The 14,469-nt window shown below is 39.0% G+C and overlaps 1 pseudogene; it reads right to left on the bottom strand.

The window, feature by feature from the left end:
- The window catches only part of LOC102880706, a 59,327-nt pseudogene extending 45,552 nt beyond the window's left edge, over positions 1 to 13,775 (bottom strand).
- Between the last annotated feature and the right edge of the window lie 694 nt (positions 13,776 to 14,469).

Raw genomic sequence — 14,469 nt, 5'->3', positions numbered from 1 at the left:
ATGAAGCCCACTTGATCGTGGTATATAATCTTTGTAATATGTTGCTGAATTCACTTTGCTAGTATCTTATTTAGAATTTTTTGCATGTGTTAATATTGGTCTGTAGTTTTCTTTTTTTGTGTTATCTTTACCAGATTTTGGTATCAGAGTAATGTTGACCTCATAAAACGAGTTGGGAAGTGTGGCCTCCTCTTCTGTTTTTTGAAAGAATTTGAGAATAGGTGTTAAATCTTCTTTGAATGTTTGGTAGAATTCACTGGTGAAGCCATCTGGTCCTGGACTTTGACTTTTTGGTAGTTTTTTAATGATTGTTTCAGTTTCCATACTGCTGATCAGACTATTTAGATTTTCGATATCTTCTTGATTGAGTCTAGGAAGATTGTATTTTTCTAAGTACTGGTCCATTTCTTCTAAGTTATTAAATTTGGTGTTATATATGTCAATCTTTGAGAATGTTCTATGTGCAAAAGAGAAGAATATATAAGCAGCTGTTTTGAGATGAAACGCTCTGTAACTGTCAATTATGTCCAGTTGGTCTAATGTGTCTTTTAAGGATGTTATTTCCTTATTTATTTTCTGTTTGAATTATTTGTCCATATCTAACAGTGGGGTATTAAGTCCCCTAATATGATAGTGTTTTGTTCTGTTTTTCCCTTTAGTTCTGTTAGTAATTCTTTTATATGTTTCAGGGCTCCCTGATTGGGAGCATAGATATTAATAAGTGTTATGTCTTCTTGGTGTAATATTCCCTTTTTCATTATGAAGTATCCCTCAGTATCTTTCTTTACCTTTTCTATTTCGAAGTCTATTTTATCCGATATTACTACCGCTAACTCTCACTTTTCTCTGAATGCATTTGCTTGAAATATCATTTTCCACCCTTTCACTTTGAGTTTATATTTTTCTTTTGGACTGAGATGTGTCTCCTGGAGGCAGCAAATGGTTAGGTTTTGTTTTTTGATCCAATCTGCAAATCTGTGCCTTTTATTGGTGAATACAGGGCATTTATATTTACTGTGATTATTGAAATATGAGGTTTTTCTATAGCCATTTTATCTTTTGCTTTCTGGTAGTTTGGTGTTTCTACTACTTCCTTGTCCGTGTGTGTGTGTGTGTGTGTGTGTGTGTGTGTGTGTGTGTGTGTGTGTGTGTGTGTATTTTGTTGATATCCCCTCTGGTTCTCTTTTTTTATGTTACGTTTTTCAGTTCTGAATCTTTGACATGTGGTTACCATAATGAATATGTAAAGGATATATATTAGTCCATTTTCTCCTGTGTGTGCCTTCTTTCCATTCCCCATTGCAAATGTGGATCTTTTAATCCTCTTCTTTTCTGGATACATTATTCTTGGCTGGTAGTTCCTTTCATTTAATAGTTTGAATACTTAATTCCACTCTTTTCTGGCTCATAAGTTTGTGCTGAGAAGTCTGATTATAATCTAATGAGTTTTCCTTTACAGGTTACTGTCTTCTTTTCTCTGGCTGCCCTTAGAATTTTTTCTTTGTCATTGATTTTGTATAATTTTAATACAATGTGTTTTGGAAAGACTTTTTGTGTTGAGATATGGGTGTTCTGTTGACTTCTTGAATTCCAAGCTCCAGTTCATTCCTTTGATTTTAGAGTTTTTCCTCAACTATTGGTCTGAAAATGTTTTCTAACAAGAATAATACCCATTATTCTTGTTTCCTCTCCTGATGGTATCAGCTAGTTCTTGTATTTCTCTTTCATTATTTTTCATTCTTCTGTCCTCTCTTCTTCTTTCTGATTTATTTCTAGATTTCTGTCTTTGATATCACTGATCCTTTCCTCCATTTGGTTGACTCTATTTCCCAGGCTTGCTATTTCATTTTTCACCTCTTTCAGTATGTTCTTCATCTCTGGAAGTTCTATTTGGTTCATTTTGAGGGTTTCAATCTCCTTGCTAAAGAACTCATTCTGCTCATCTAGTTGTTTTTCCAATTCCTGAAATTGTTGCTATGAATCATTTTGGATCTCTTTGAGTTTTTTTCAGAAATACCATCCTGAGTTCTCCATCATTTAAGTAGTATATTTCTGTGTCTGTAAGCTTATTTTCTGGAATTTTTTCTGTTTCTTTCTGAGCTGCCTTGTCACCTTGGTTGTTTATGGTGTTTAATGGACTTTTTTGTTTGTTTGTTTTGCCTAGGCATTACTGGAAGTGTATTCTGCTTTTTTTCTAGAAAGATTTATTATATAAAGATCTCTATTTAGTCTGTTACAAAGAAGGCATTTTTCTTTTGGTTTCCAGTATGTGGTGCCCAAGCCTCTTGGATCCCTGCATTATATAAAGTCTTAATAATACTTTTTTTTTCTTATAGATGATCAATCATGCTCGCTACCCTCAGTCTCAGTCCGTGTCATTGTTAGTGATAGTTTTGGTAATGTTTCTGCCAATCCCCTGGAGCTCCACAGTGAACGAGAATAAAGCAACAGTAAATTAAATAAGAAGCATAATGAAGTAGAAAGGATACTGATCTGGCATTGCTAGATCAGGATTTGAGTCCTGGCTCTACCACTACTACTGAGTATAGAAGCATAGATATGAAGGACATGTTTTAAGAAGGATGAGTGGTAAAAAACATATTTGGGGCATAGGTTTTGTGAAAGAATATGGAAGATATAGAAGGAAGGGCCCTCTGGTTTGGGAGATGGGGTATGTGGCTCAGCTTCGTGTTTTGCAACCATGGCGGTAATAATAAACTGTTATTTCTCTGCTGTCCCCATTTCTCTGCTTTCTTCCCTGATCCCTGGGCACTGCTGCTGTGTGGAGATCGAAGTTCTCTCGGGCAGTGTTTTTCATGGATCCTGCCACACCCTCTACCCTCCCTGTCATCCTGCAGGGAGCTCCGGCTGAAAGGGGCAGCTACTTTGTTTCTCCCAGTCTCCCACCCATATTCAGACCTATGGTAGTTTTTATGTGCAGATCTCATGCTCAGATATGTTTGTGTGCCGGTTGGGTGATTTTTGTTGTGTTTTAGATGTTCAGTTTATTATTTCGAGGGGAGAGATATGGGGACGCCTCTCATGCCACCATTTTTCTGATGTCACTCTCCATTTTTATTTTTTGAAGAACTTCCAAACTGTTTTTCATAGTGGCTGTGCCAATTTGTAATACCATCATCAGTGTATGATTGTTTTATTTATGCCACATCTTTGCCAACGCTTATTGTTCTTTGATTTATTGATGAGGCGATATCGTATTGTGGTTTTTATTTGCATTTCTCTGATGATTAGTTACCTTTAGTGTCTTTCCATATGTCTATTGGTCAACCGTATTTCCTATTTTAAGAAAAAAAAAAACTTTCATATCTTCTGCCCATTTTTAAATTGGACTTTTTGCTTTCGTTGTTGTTGTTGCTGAGTTTCATGATTTCCTTATAAATTTTTGATATTAATCCTTTGTCAGATGTTTCATAGGCAAATATCTTCTCTCATTCAATAGGTCGTTTTGTTTTGTTTTATTGATGGTATCCTTTGATGTGCAAAAACATTCAGTTTGATGTAGTCCTATTTGGTTATTATTTCTTTTATTTCTCTTGTCCAAGGAGATATGTCAGAAAAAAAAATTACTAATAGCAATATCAGTGAGTTTCTTGCCTATGTTTTCTTCTAGAACTGTTATGCTTTCTGGTCTTACATTTAAGTCTTTAAACCTTTTTGTGTTTACTCTTGTATATGGTGTAAGATGGTGCAGTTTAATTTTTTTGTATGTATCTGTCCAGTTTTCCTAACACCATTTATTGAAGAGACTGTTTTTACCCCATTGTATATTCTTGCCTCTTTTGTCATAGATTAAATGACTGCATAGGCATGGGTTTATTTCTGGGCTCTATTTTCTGTTCCATTGATCTGTATTTCTGTTTTTATGCCAGTATCATTCTGTTTTTTGTTTGTTTGTTTGTTTGTTTTTTTACTATAGACTTGTAGTATAGTTTAATATCAGGAATTGTGATACCTCCAACTTTGTTCTTTCTCAAGATTGCCATGGGATGGAGAATTTTTATGGTGCCATAGAAATTTTTGGATTATTTATTCTAGTTCTGTGAAAAATGTCATTGGCGTTTTAATTGGGATTGCATTGAATCAATAGATTGCTGTGGGTATTATGGCCATTTTAATGATGTTGATTCTTCCTACCCATGAGCACGGTGTTAGTCTTCCATTTATTTGTAGTTCTTCAATTTCTTTTTTCCATGACATATATTTTTCTAAAAACAGGTCTTTTACTTCCTTGATTAATTTGACTTTTAGGTATTTTAATGTTTTTGATGCAATCATAAATGGGATTGTTTTCTTAATTTATCTTTCTGATAGTTCATCATTGATGTATAAAAATGCAATCGATCTCTGAATATTCATTTTATATCCTGCTACTTTACTGAATTAATTGATCAGTGCTAACAATCTTTAGGGGTTTCTGTATATAACATCATGTCATCTGCAAATAATGACAGTTTTACTTTTTCCTTTTTAATTTGGATGCCTTTTATTTCTTTCTTGTCTGATTGCTATAGCTAAGACTTTCAGTACTATGGTGAATAGAAGTGGTGAAAATGGGTATCCTTGTCTTATTCCTGATGTTATGAAAAACACTTTTAGCCTTTCCCCATTGATACTGATATTAGCTGTAGGTTTGTCATATATGGCCTTTATTTTGTTGATGTATGTTCCCTCTATTCCCACTTTGCTGAGAGTTATTATTATTATTATAAATGGACCTGAATTTTGTTGAATGCTTTTTCTGTATCTATTGATATGATCATATGATTTTTATCTTTCAATTTGTTAATGTGGTAAAACACATTAATTGATTTTTAGATATTAAATCAACCTTGCATTACAGAAAGAAATCCAACTTGATCATGGCATATGCTATTTTTAATTTATTGCTGAATTCAGTTTGCTAATATTTTCTTGAGGATTTTTGCATCAATATTCATTAGAGATATCAGCCTACAGCTTTTTTTTTTTTTTTTTACTTTTTCTGTTTGTTTGTTTTAGATTCAGGTAATGGTGGTCTCATAAAATGTGTTAGAGAGCCTTCCCTCCTCCTGAGTTTTTTGGAATAGTTTGAGTAGAATAGGTGTTAATTTTCCTTTAAAGGTTTAGTAAAATTTACCTATGAAGATATTTGGTCCAGTTTTTTTTTTTTTTTTTGAGAGGTTTAATGTTTTTGATTACTGATTCAATTTTGTTGATGGTAATCATTTGGTTCAGATTTTCTGTTTCTTCTTGACTTAGTCTTGGGTGATTGTATGTTTTAGAAATGCATCCATTTCTTCCAGATTGTCTAATTTGTTGGCATATAATTGCTCATAATATTTTCTTAAATCCTTTTTTTTTTTTTTGATAGAGTTGTAGTTACTTTTATTTCATTTCTGATTTTATTTATTTGGGTTCTCTATTTTTCGTTGTTGTTGTTGATGAGCATGTTTAAAGGTTTATCAGTTTTGTTTATCCTCTCAAAGAACCAGTTCTCAGCTTCATTGATCTTTTGTAGTGTTATTCTGGATTCTATTTTGTTATTTCCGACTTGATATTTATTGTTTGCTTCAACTCACTTTGGATTTTCTTTGATTTTTTTTTTCTAGTTCTTTTTTTAATATATTTTTTTATTAGTTGGCATACAATATTATATTAGTTTCAGGTATATAACATAGTGATTAGACATCTATATAACTCACAAAGTGATTTCCCTCAATAAATCAAATGCCCCTTTGACACCATACATAGTTATTACAATATTATTGACTATATTCTTTATGCTATATTTTATATATTCATGACTAATTTGTTACTACCAATTTGTACTTCTTAATCCCTTCCGCATTTTTCACCAACCCTCTCAACTCCCATCCCATCTGTTAACGTTCAAAATGTTCTCTGTATCTATGAGTTTGTTTCTATTTTGTTGTTGTTTATTTTGTACTTTAGATCCCACATTTTTGTAAAATCATACGGCATTTGTCTTTTTATATCTGACTTACTCCATCAGCACAATATCCTCTAGGTCCATCATGAAATATATTTTTCTATCTCTTTACTTTCCGTATGTGTGTGTATTTTAATCTGAAGTGAGTCTCTTGTAGATAGCCTATGTGAGTATGTTATTTTCTTACGTATTCAGCCATCTTATCTTTTCATTGGAGCATTTATTTATTTTTTTTTCATTTGAAGTATTTGTTGATAAATATGTAGTTATTGGCATTCTTTATTCATATATTTCCTGTAATGCCGGCTTTGGGATAATGAACTCCTTTAGCTTTTTCTTGTCTGGGAAGCTCTTTGTCTATCCTTCGACTCTAAATGATAGCTTTGCTAGGTAAAGTAATCTTGGTTGAAGATCCTGGTGTTTCATCACTTTGAATATTTTGTGCTAAGCTCGTCTGGCCTGTAAAGTTTCTTTTGAGAAATCGGATGACAGTCTTATGGGAGCTCCCTTGTAGCTAATTAACTGTTTTGTCTTCCTGCTTTTAAGATTCTCGTCTGTCTTTAACTTTGGCATTTTAATTATAACATGTCTTGCTGTGGTCCTCTTCGGGTCCAATTTGTTTGGGACTCTCTTTACTTCCTGAGGTTGTATGTCTGTTTCCTTTACCAGGTTAATGACGTTTTCAGTCATTATTTTTTGAAATATTTTTAATTTCTTGCTCTGTTTTTTCTCCTACTGGTACTCCCATGACGCGAATGTAGTTATGCTTGATGTTGTCCCACAGGCTCCTTATACTATCTTTATTTTTCTGGATTCTTTTTTCTTGTTGCTGTTCTAACTGGGTGTCCTCTGCTACCCCATCCTTTATATCACTGATTTGATCCTCTACTTCACCCACTCTGTTAATTCCCTCTCATGTATTCTTCATCTCAGATATTGTATTCTTCATTTCTGATTGCTTTTCTATTATGTTTTCTATTTCTATTTTTATGATTGTTAAAATTCTCACTGAGTTCATCTACTCTTCCCCTCAGGTCACTGAGCATTCTTATAACCAGTGTTTTGAACTCTGTATCTGGTAAATTGCTTGTCTCCATTTTGTTAGATTTTTTTTCTGGAGCTTTGTTTTGATCTTTCTTGTGGGACATGCTTCTTTTTCACCCAATTGGCTGCCTCCCTGTTCCTGTTTACATGTATTATGTAGAGCTTCTAAGTCTCCCAGTCTTAGTAGAGTTGCTTTATGTAGTAGGTTTCCTGTGGGGTCCATTGGCACAGTCCTGGGAGAGTTCCAGCTGCAGGTTAATTTGTTAATTTAGTCACAGCCTGTGCACCTCTGGGACTACCTAGTAAGAGTCCCAAAGCAATCCACAGATGGTTGCCACCTGTGCTCAATTTATAGATTCCTCTGGAGGCCAAGCCAGAAACAAAGGCTGGCTGCCACTTGTGCAGGGATTGAGGCTGCTCAGCAAGTGTTATGGGGCATGCTGAGGTCAGCTTTTTCATCTTTGGGTTTTGTGAGCCTTTGAGAGATTTTAAGAATGTCCACAACTTGAGCCAATACAGGCCATTTGTATGGAAGAAATTACTCAAAGTGTCTTGGGTGGGCCCACAAGTTGGGAGAGACAGAATCTCAGGGAATCACCTGGGAAGAGCAACCTGTGTTATCCAGGTTGATGGCCCCTCAGATATAGAGATTCCTGAGTCTGCAGGCTGGGATGGGGGATGGCTTCACAAAGGAACAATGGATTCTGCTAGCACTTCTGTCTGGGAGAAAGCTGCCCTTCCAGTCTTCGTCCTGAAGCCATCTCTGTGCCCCACACCTATGTCCCTGGCATCTCTCAAGCAGCTGCCCCAGTGCTGGAGCTCAGAGCAGTGAGTCTGTCAGCGAGTAAATCTAGGCATGGGCCCTTTAAGAAGAATGTCTGTGACTGCTACAGCCCTCCATTTCACTCAGCCAAACTCTGCTGGTTTTCACAGCCAGAGGTTGTGGGGACTTCTCTTCCTGGCCATGAAAATCTAGACTGGGGACCCCAGTGTGGGGCCAGGACCCCTTGTTCCTCAGGTTGGGGAGGGGGCTCTGCAGCCAAGAATGCCCTCCCAATTCTCTATCACCACACGAGGTTGTGAGATCGAGCTGTTTTAGCATCTCTGCCCCTCCTACTGGCTTAAAGTGACCTTTTATTTTTATCTCTAGTAATAGGACTTCTGTTGTGGTCATGAGAGGAGGCATGTTCAGCCTATACCTTCTACACCATCTTGACCGGTACCCATCTAGTTCTAAGTGTAAGATTAGCTTGTTTATTTGCGATTTTTTTCTTGATCTAGGCCTGTATAGCTATGAATTTCCCTCTTAGGACTGCTTTTGCTGTGTCTTGTAGATTTTGAGTAGTTGTGTGTTCATTTTCATTTGTCTTTAGGTATCTTTTGATTTCTTCTTTGATGTCATTGGTAACACATTCATTGTTTCATAGCATGTTGTTTAGCCTCCATGTGTTTGTGTATTTTCTAGTTTTTTTCCTTGTAGTTAATTTCTAGTTTCATTCCATTGTGGTTGGAGAAGACACTTGATGTGATTTCAATCTTCTTAAATTTATTGAGACTTGTATTATGGCCTAACATGTGGTCTATCCTGGAAAAGGTTTCATGTGCAGTTGAGAAGATTGTATATTCTGCTGTTTTGAGGTAAAATGTCCTGAAAATATTAATTAAATCCATCTGTTATATTGTGTCATTTAAGGCTACCGGCTTCCTTGCTGATTTTTTGTCTGCAAGAACTGTCTATTGGTGTCAATGGGGTGTTAAAATCTTCTATGACTGTATTACCATCAATTTCTCCCTTTATGTTGGTCAATAATTACTATATATATGAAGTTGCTCCTATGTTGGGTGTGCATATGTTTACTAGAATTGTGTTTTCTTGTGTGGATACATTTATTGTTATCTAATATCTTTTTTTGTCTCTTATTATAGCTTTTCTTTTAAAGCCTAATTTATCTGACAAGTGTTGCTACACCAGCTTTTATTCCATTTCCATTTACATGAAACACCTTTTTCCATTCCTTTACTTTCAGTCTCTGTGTGTCATTTTTTTCCCCCCTCTGGAGTTTTATCCTCTTGTTTCATTTGTGGCCTATTTCTTTGTTTTCTTGGTACAGTTTCCTCTCTATGTCTGTTTATATATTAATAAGATTCATTACATCTCCCAGCCTTGCCCAGGGGGCCTTATGTAGTAGGTATCCTGTGTGGCCCAGTGGCACAGTCTCCTTTTTTACCTGTGCCAGGGTCTCTGGGTGTGTTCTATATGTGGTCATGTGTGTTCCTTTGTTGTAGCTCATCTTTGATTTCTGTTAGCATGTCAATGGATGGGATTGACTCTCAGGCTGACTAGCAGTGGGGATTGGCCATACCTACTAGGTATAAGCTTCTGTGTATGGGCTGACCCCATGGAGTGAGATTTACCCCAACGGGCTCATATACCTTTTTGGCTCACCTTTAATTGTGCTACTTATTGCACTAGTCAGGTGGTGCTCTGTTGTTCTCTGATGTCAACCTTCATATGTATTGTTTCTGGGGCTCCTTAGAAGGAACTCCTATGTCAGTTAATGTCAGCTGCTGCCTTTGATTGTTCAAGGTTACCTGGTAGGAGCTACAAAGCAATAAGTGAATGGTTGCTTCCTGTGCCAGATCTGGAGGAAATTGAGAGAGACCACACTGAGAGCCAAAGTCAGTTGTTCCCAGTACTGGCCCTGGGATGGCTCAGCAAAAGGACCAGTGCACCTCAAGGCTTGAGGCTGTCTGCCAGTTGCTGGTAAGTTTCCATAGCTGTAAGAGCTTTTCATTGCTAAGGAAGTTAGTTGGGGCGGGAATCCAGGGAGTCACCAGTGTAAAACATGCAGATTTAATCCAGCCAATGCAGAATCATGTTTTGTTCCTATGCTGAATCTGTGGCTTTCTATAAATGTCTCAGATCACAGCAAGGCCAGCTGCTGCTCACATCAGGCCTACAGACACAAAAGAACTATTCATGAAAAACTATTGCTCAGGGTATGGCTTGTGGCCACCCCCATGCAAAAAAGTCTCTCCTGGGATACATGAGCTGCACAAGCTGAGAGCTGTTGTTTGCTGTCATAATCATGGTGCAGAGAAAGCACAGAGTGGAGCTGGATGCCCGGCAATGGGCCTACCATGGTCAATTTGTGGGTTGGCTGGTGCAGGGTCTCAGGGAGACACAGGGTGGAATGAGCCAATTTTGTCAGGCCAATGCAGATTGCTGTCAGTGCTGAGTTTGCAGGCTCCCACAAAAGTCACAGATACAGTGAGATCAGCTGCCATCTGCCTTGGGCCTGCAGACCCTAGCGATCTGCCCAAGAGACACTGCAGTTCAGGTTGGAACCAGTGGCCCACCACTAAAAGTCTCCCCTGTAATATGTAGGCTGCGTGAGGGTGGTATGAACTGAGGACTGCTGCCTGCCCACGAATGTGTGGCCCAGGGAAGATGCAGGGTGGGGTTGGCTGACTAGCAATGGACCCATCATGGGCAATTTGTGGGTTGGGTGGGGCAGGGTCCCAGGAAGACATGGGTACAGTGGGCCACTCTCACACTGCCAATGCAGCTTCAAAAAGACCATAGGGGGAAGAGTTCGATACAGGCAAGATGGCACTCATCTACAAACTGCCCCAGAGGAGATTCTGACAAAAGATCAATGGCAGCTGTCCCTCCAGCCCTCATTCCAATGCTACACAACTCAGCCCCTCCTCATATGTCTCTTGTGCTTTCCGAGCTGCCAACCCTCCACTGGAGTCCAGGGTGAGTGTTTGTGAGTGAATGAGTCTGTATGCAAGCCCTTTAATGGGGACATCTGGGTTCTCAGGTTCCTTCTGTCTCACTCAGATGGCCAGAATCACCACTGATTTTTACCGTCATATTTTCTGAGAATTCTTTCTGGGACTGGAACACTGGGCTAAGGAGCCCCTGTATGGGGCTAGGGCCCTTTTTCTTTCAGAGGGGCCTCTGCAGTTGTGCTCTCCTTCCTGGTGCTCAACCACTATGCGTGGGTACAGGTCCAGCCTGCTTCGCATCTCCGCTCCTCCTATCAGTCTCGATGTGGCTTTTTCATCATATCCTCAGATGTATGTGATTTGATCAGTTAGATTTTAGGTGGTTCTCCAGATTATAATTTGGTTGTAATTTTAATGCAGTCACGGAAGGAGACAAACCGTGCTTCTACTTAGCCTTCCATGTTGACTCTGCTCTAGCTTCTAAATGGCTGATTCAAGTCTCTGCTTCGTCCTATCTACTGTTGATTCCTCCTAAGGTATTCTTCTTTTCAATTATTGTATTTTAAATTTCTGACTGGTTCTTCTTTATATGTTCTATCTTCATTTTTATTTTTTCTATCATTTTGTTAAAGTTCTCACTAAGTTCATCTACTCTTCCCCTAAGTTCATTGAGCATCCTTGTAACCAGTGTTTTGAACTCTGCATCTGGTAGAGTGCTTGGCTGTGTTTTGTTTAGTTCTTTTTATGGAGTTTTGTTCTATTCTTTCATTTGGAACATATTTATATTTTTCCTTATTTTGGCTGCCTCCGTGTGTTTGTTTCTATGTATTAGATAGGGCTACCATGTCTCCTGGTCTTAGTAGAATGTTTTTATGTAGTAGGTGTCTTGTGGGGCTCAGTGGTTCAGTCTTCCCTGGGTTGTGTGTGTCCTTCCTTTGTAGTTGACTTGGTTGCTCTTTGCACATCAATGGCAAAGATTGACCCTTGTGCTGATTGGTTGTGAGGATTGGCCAGTGAGGTGCTGACCCTACAAAGTAGGATTTACTTTAGCAAGGCTCTGGGGCTGGCACAGTCTACTTTTTGGGTGTGTTTTCCTCTGATGCAGCCCTGGATGATGCTCCAGCTCTGTGAAGTGTGCGGGTCCCAGGGTCTCTTGCATGGGACCCTGCCATAGGCCAAGTTCAGCCACAGCCTTTGCCTTGCCCAGGACCACTTGGCAAGAGGAACCAAGCAATCAGAAGATGACCACAACCCGTGCTGGGCTTAGAGGTACCTTGAGAGGCCAAGCATGGAATTGAGGCCTGATGCTGCTAAAGCCGAGCTTAGGGATTCTAAGCAAGGGGTACTGGACACACTGAAGCCAGATGCTGCTTGTTTAGGTTTTGTAAAACTTTAAGAGATTTTAGGAAAGTCTTCAGCATGAGCCAAGACAGGCCATTTGAATGGAAAATCCACTGGAGGCAGCTTGGATTGGTCTGAAATTTGGAAGAGGTGGGGTCTCAGAGAATAACAAGGGTAGGGCGACCAGTGTTAGCTAGATTGTTGGAAACTCAGATAGGGTGGCCACCTGTGTCTGCACACAGGGAGGTGCCATTGTGAGGGGTTGGCTCAAAGAAGGAATAATGCCCTCTGCTAGCACTTCTGTCTAGGAGAAAGTTGCCCCTCCAGTACCTGCCCTGGTGCCAGAGAATTCGGTTTTTCCGTGTATGTCTCTGGTGCCTTTTGAGCAGCTGTCCCAGTGCTGGAGCTCAGAGCAAGTGAATCTGTCAATGAATAAGTCCGCCCTCAGGCCTTTTAACAGGAACTTTTGTGACTCCTGCAGCCCTTTGTCTCACTCAGTTACAATTTCCACTGGTTTTCACAGCCATAGGGTGTGGGGACTTCTCTTCCTGGCACTGGAATCCTGGGTTGGGATCATTGCTTTTCTGGGGGACCTCCACAGCTGAGATACACTTCCTGATTCTCAACTGCCAATGCAGGTGTAGGACCAGCTCGTTTCACATTTCCACCCCTCCTACCATTCTCAAGATGGACTCTTTTGTATGTTCCCAGTTGTAGGACTTCTGTTCAGTCAGACTTCAGGCAAACTCCCAGTGACGATTGTTCTGTAGTTTAGCTATAATTTTGGTAGAGCTTGCTTCTTTCTGAGACAGCCTATCTCATTTCTAAGCAACTCTACCATTACACATTTATTTCTTCTGTTAAATTAAAATCTATCTTTTTGTGGCTTCCACTCACAGGCCCTAGGTTTATCAACTGGCACCATCCATCTGTTTCCTCCTCCCATGATAGTCCATTAAAGATCTAATGTGTCTCCATAATCTTTTCTCCAGACTTACTAGCTTTTGTTCCTTCAAAAGTTCTTCATGGTCCTTATTAGAAGCTCCTTTTCCAGGCTGTTCACTACCTTTTGGAAATATTCCATTTTGTCCATGTCACTATGGGATCTCCTAACACTGAATCCAACACCAAAAATCTGTGGCTACCAATATTTAGTTCATCTGGAAGAGTCCTGAAAGTCAGAAACCCTACAACTTAGTCCCAGCTCTGTCACTGCTTCACTGGGTGATTTCAAGTGGGCCTCTTCTCCTCTCTATGCCTCAGATTCCCCAATTATTCAGAGAAAGATAGACTCCATGACTTGTTAATACTCTCCAAAAAATTTCATGGCTCTGTCTAAGATAAAATAGTAAACTCAAATAAAGAATAAAGGACTGGATTTATAGTAGGAGTATTTGGGCCAAATAACTTTTCTCTCATGTTCCTGAAAGCCTCTTAGCTCCAAGTTATCCACATATGGAAAACTCTGGCCTCTAACTGTTTCCCACACCTTGATTTGAAGCCCTGGAATTCCAGTCTGGTGGCTTGAAGGTTTGGTGATGGCTGAAAAAGCAGAACCCAAATTTGCAGACACAAAGCCTTACAAACCTGGAGTAGTCAGGATAAGAGCCTTTTTGGTCCTTCCAAAGATGGAAAGGTTCACAGGCAGTAATGTGTACTCAAACTGCAGGCTCCAGCAGTCTGAGGAGCTTCTGGATGTGGACATAGACCTAGCCCCAGAGACTCACAAACCTGTCTATTACAAATTAAAATGTGTAGATACCTGGCCGTCAGAGTCCACCTTTATAGAGGATCAGTTCTACTCCTGCCTTCTTCTATCTTACCTCTTGTTATGGTAGAATGGCTGCATTGAGATGGAGCCCTAGGAAGCCCCACATGGCACGGTATAAAAATTCACTCCTCAGACTTCTGGTCCAGACTAGATGGCATAAACCAGATTAGATGACATTCTCTCTGCTTCTCCATGCTAAGGACAACTACAAACCCTAGAAATAATGCCAAGAGGCAAAGAAGGAGAACTCTGAAGAGTGGTAAGTAAAGGCTAACCGATTTGAAACGCTAGGCCTGGGGGAACAGCACAGTGACAAGCTGTCTTACACTTATAAATTTGGCAGTTTAATACAAACGTACCAATTCTTTGAAAGCCACAAACTACTGAAACTCAACTGAGATAGGCAATTTCAATAATTGTGCAATCATTGAGAAAATGGGTTAAAAATCTCCAGAAAAGTAAATTGCCAGGCCCAAATCGTTTAACTGAAGAATTCTGCCAAACATTTATAGTGAAATTAACACCAATTGATACTTCCCAACTAATTTTTTGAAGTATTACCTTAATTACAAAACCAGACAAAGATTATATGTAAAAAAGAGAAAACTACAGATAAATATACCTCATG

This window comes from Pteropus alecto, unplaced genomic scaffold (assembly GCF_000325575.1).
Source record: "Pteropus alecto unplaced genomic scaffold, ASM32557v1 scaffold209, whole genome shotgun sequence".
In the NCBI taxonomy this organism is placed as follows: Eukaryota; Metazoa; Chordata; class Mammalia; order Chiroptera; family Pteropodidae; genus Pteropus; species Pteropus alecto.
This window is presented reverse-complemented; position numbering and strand designations above follow the sequence as displayed.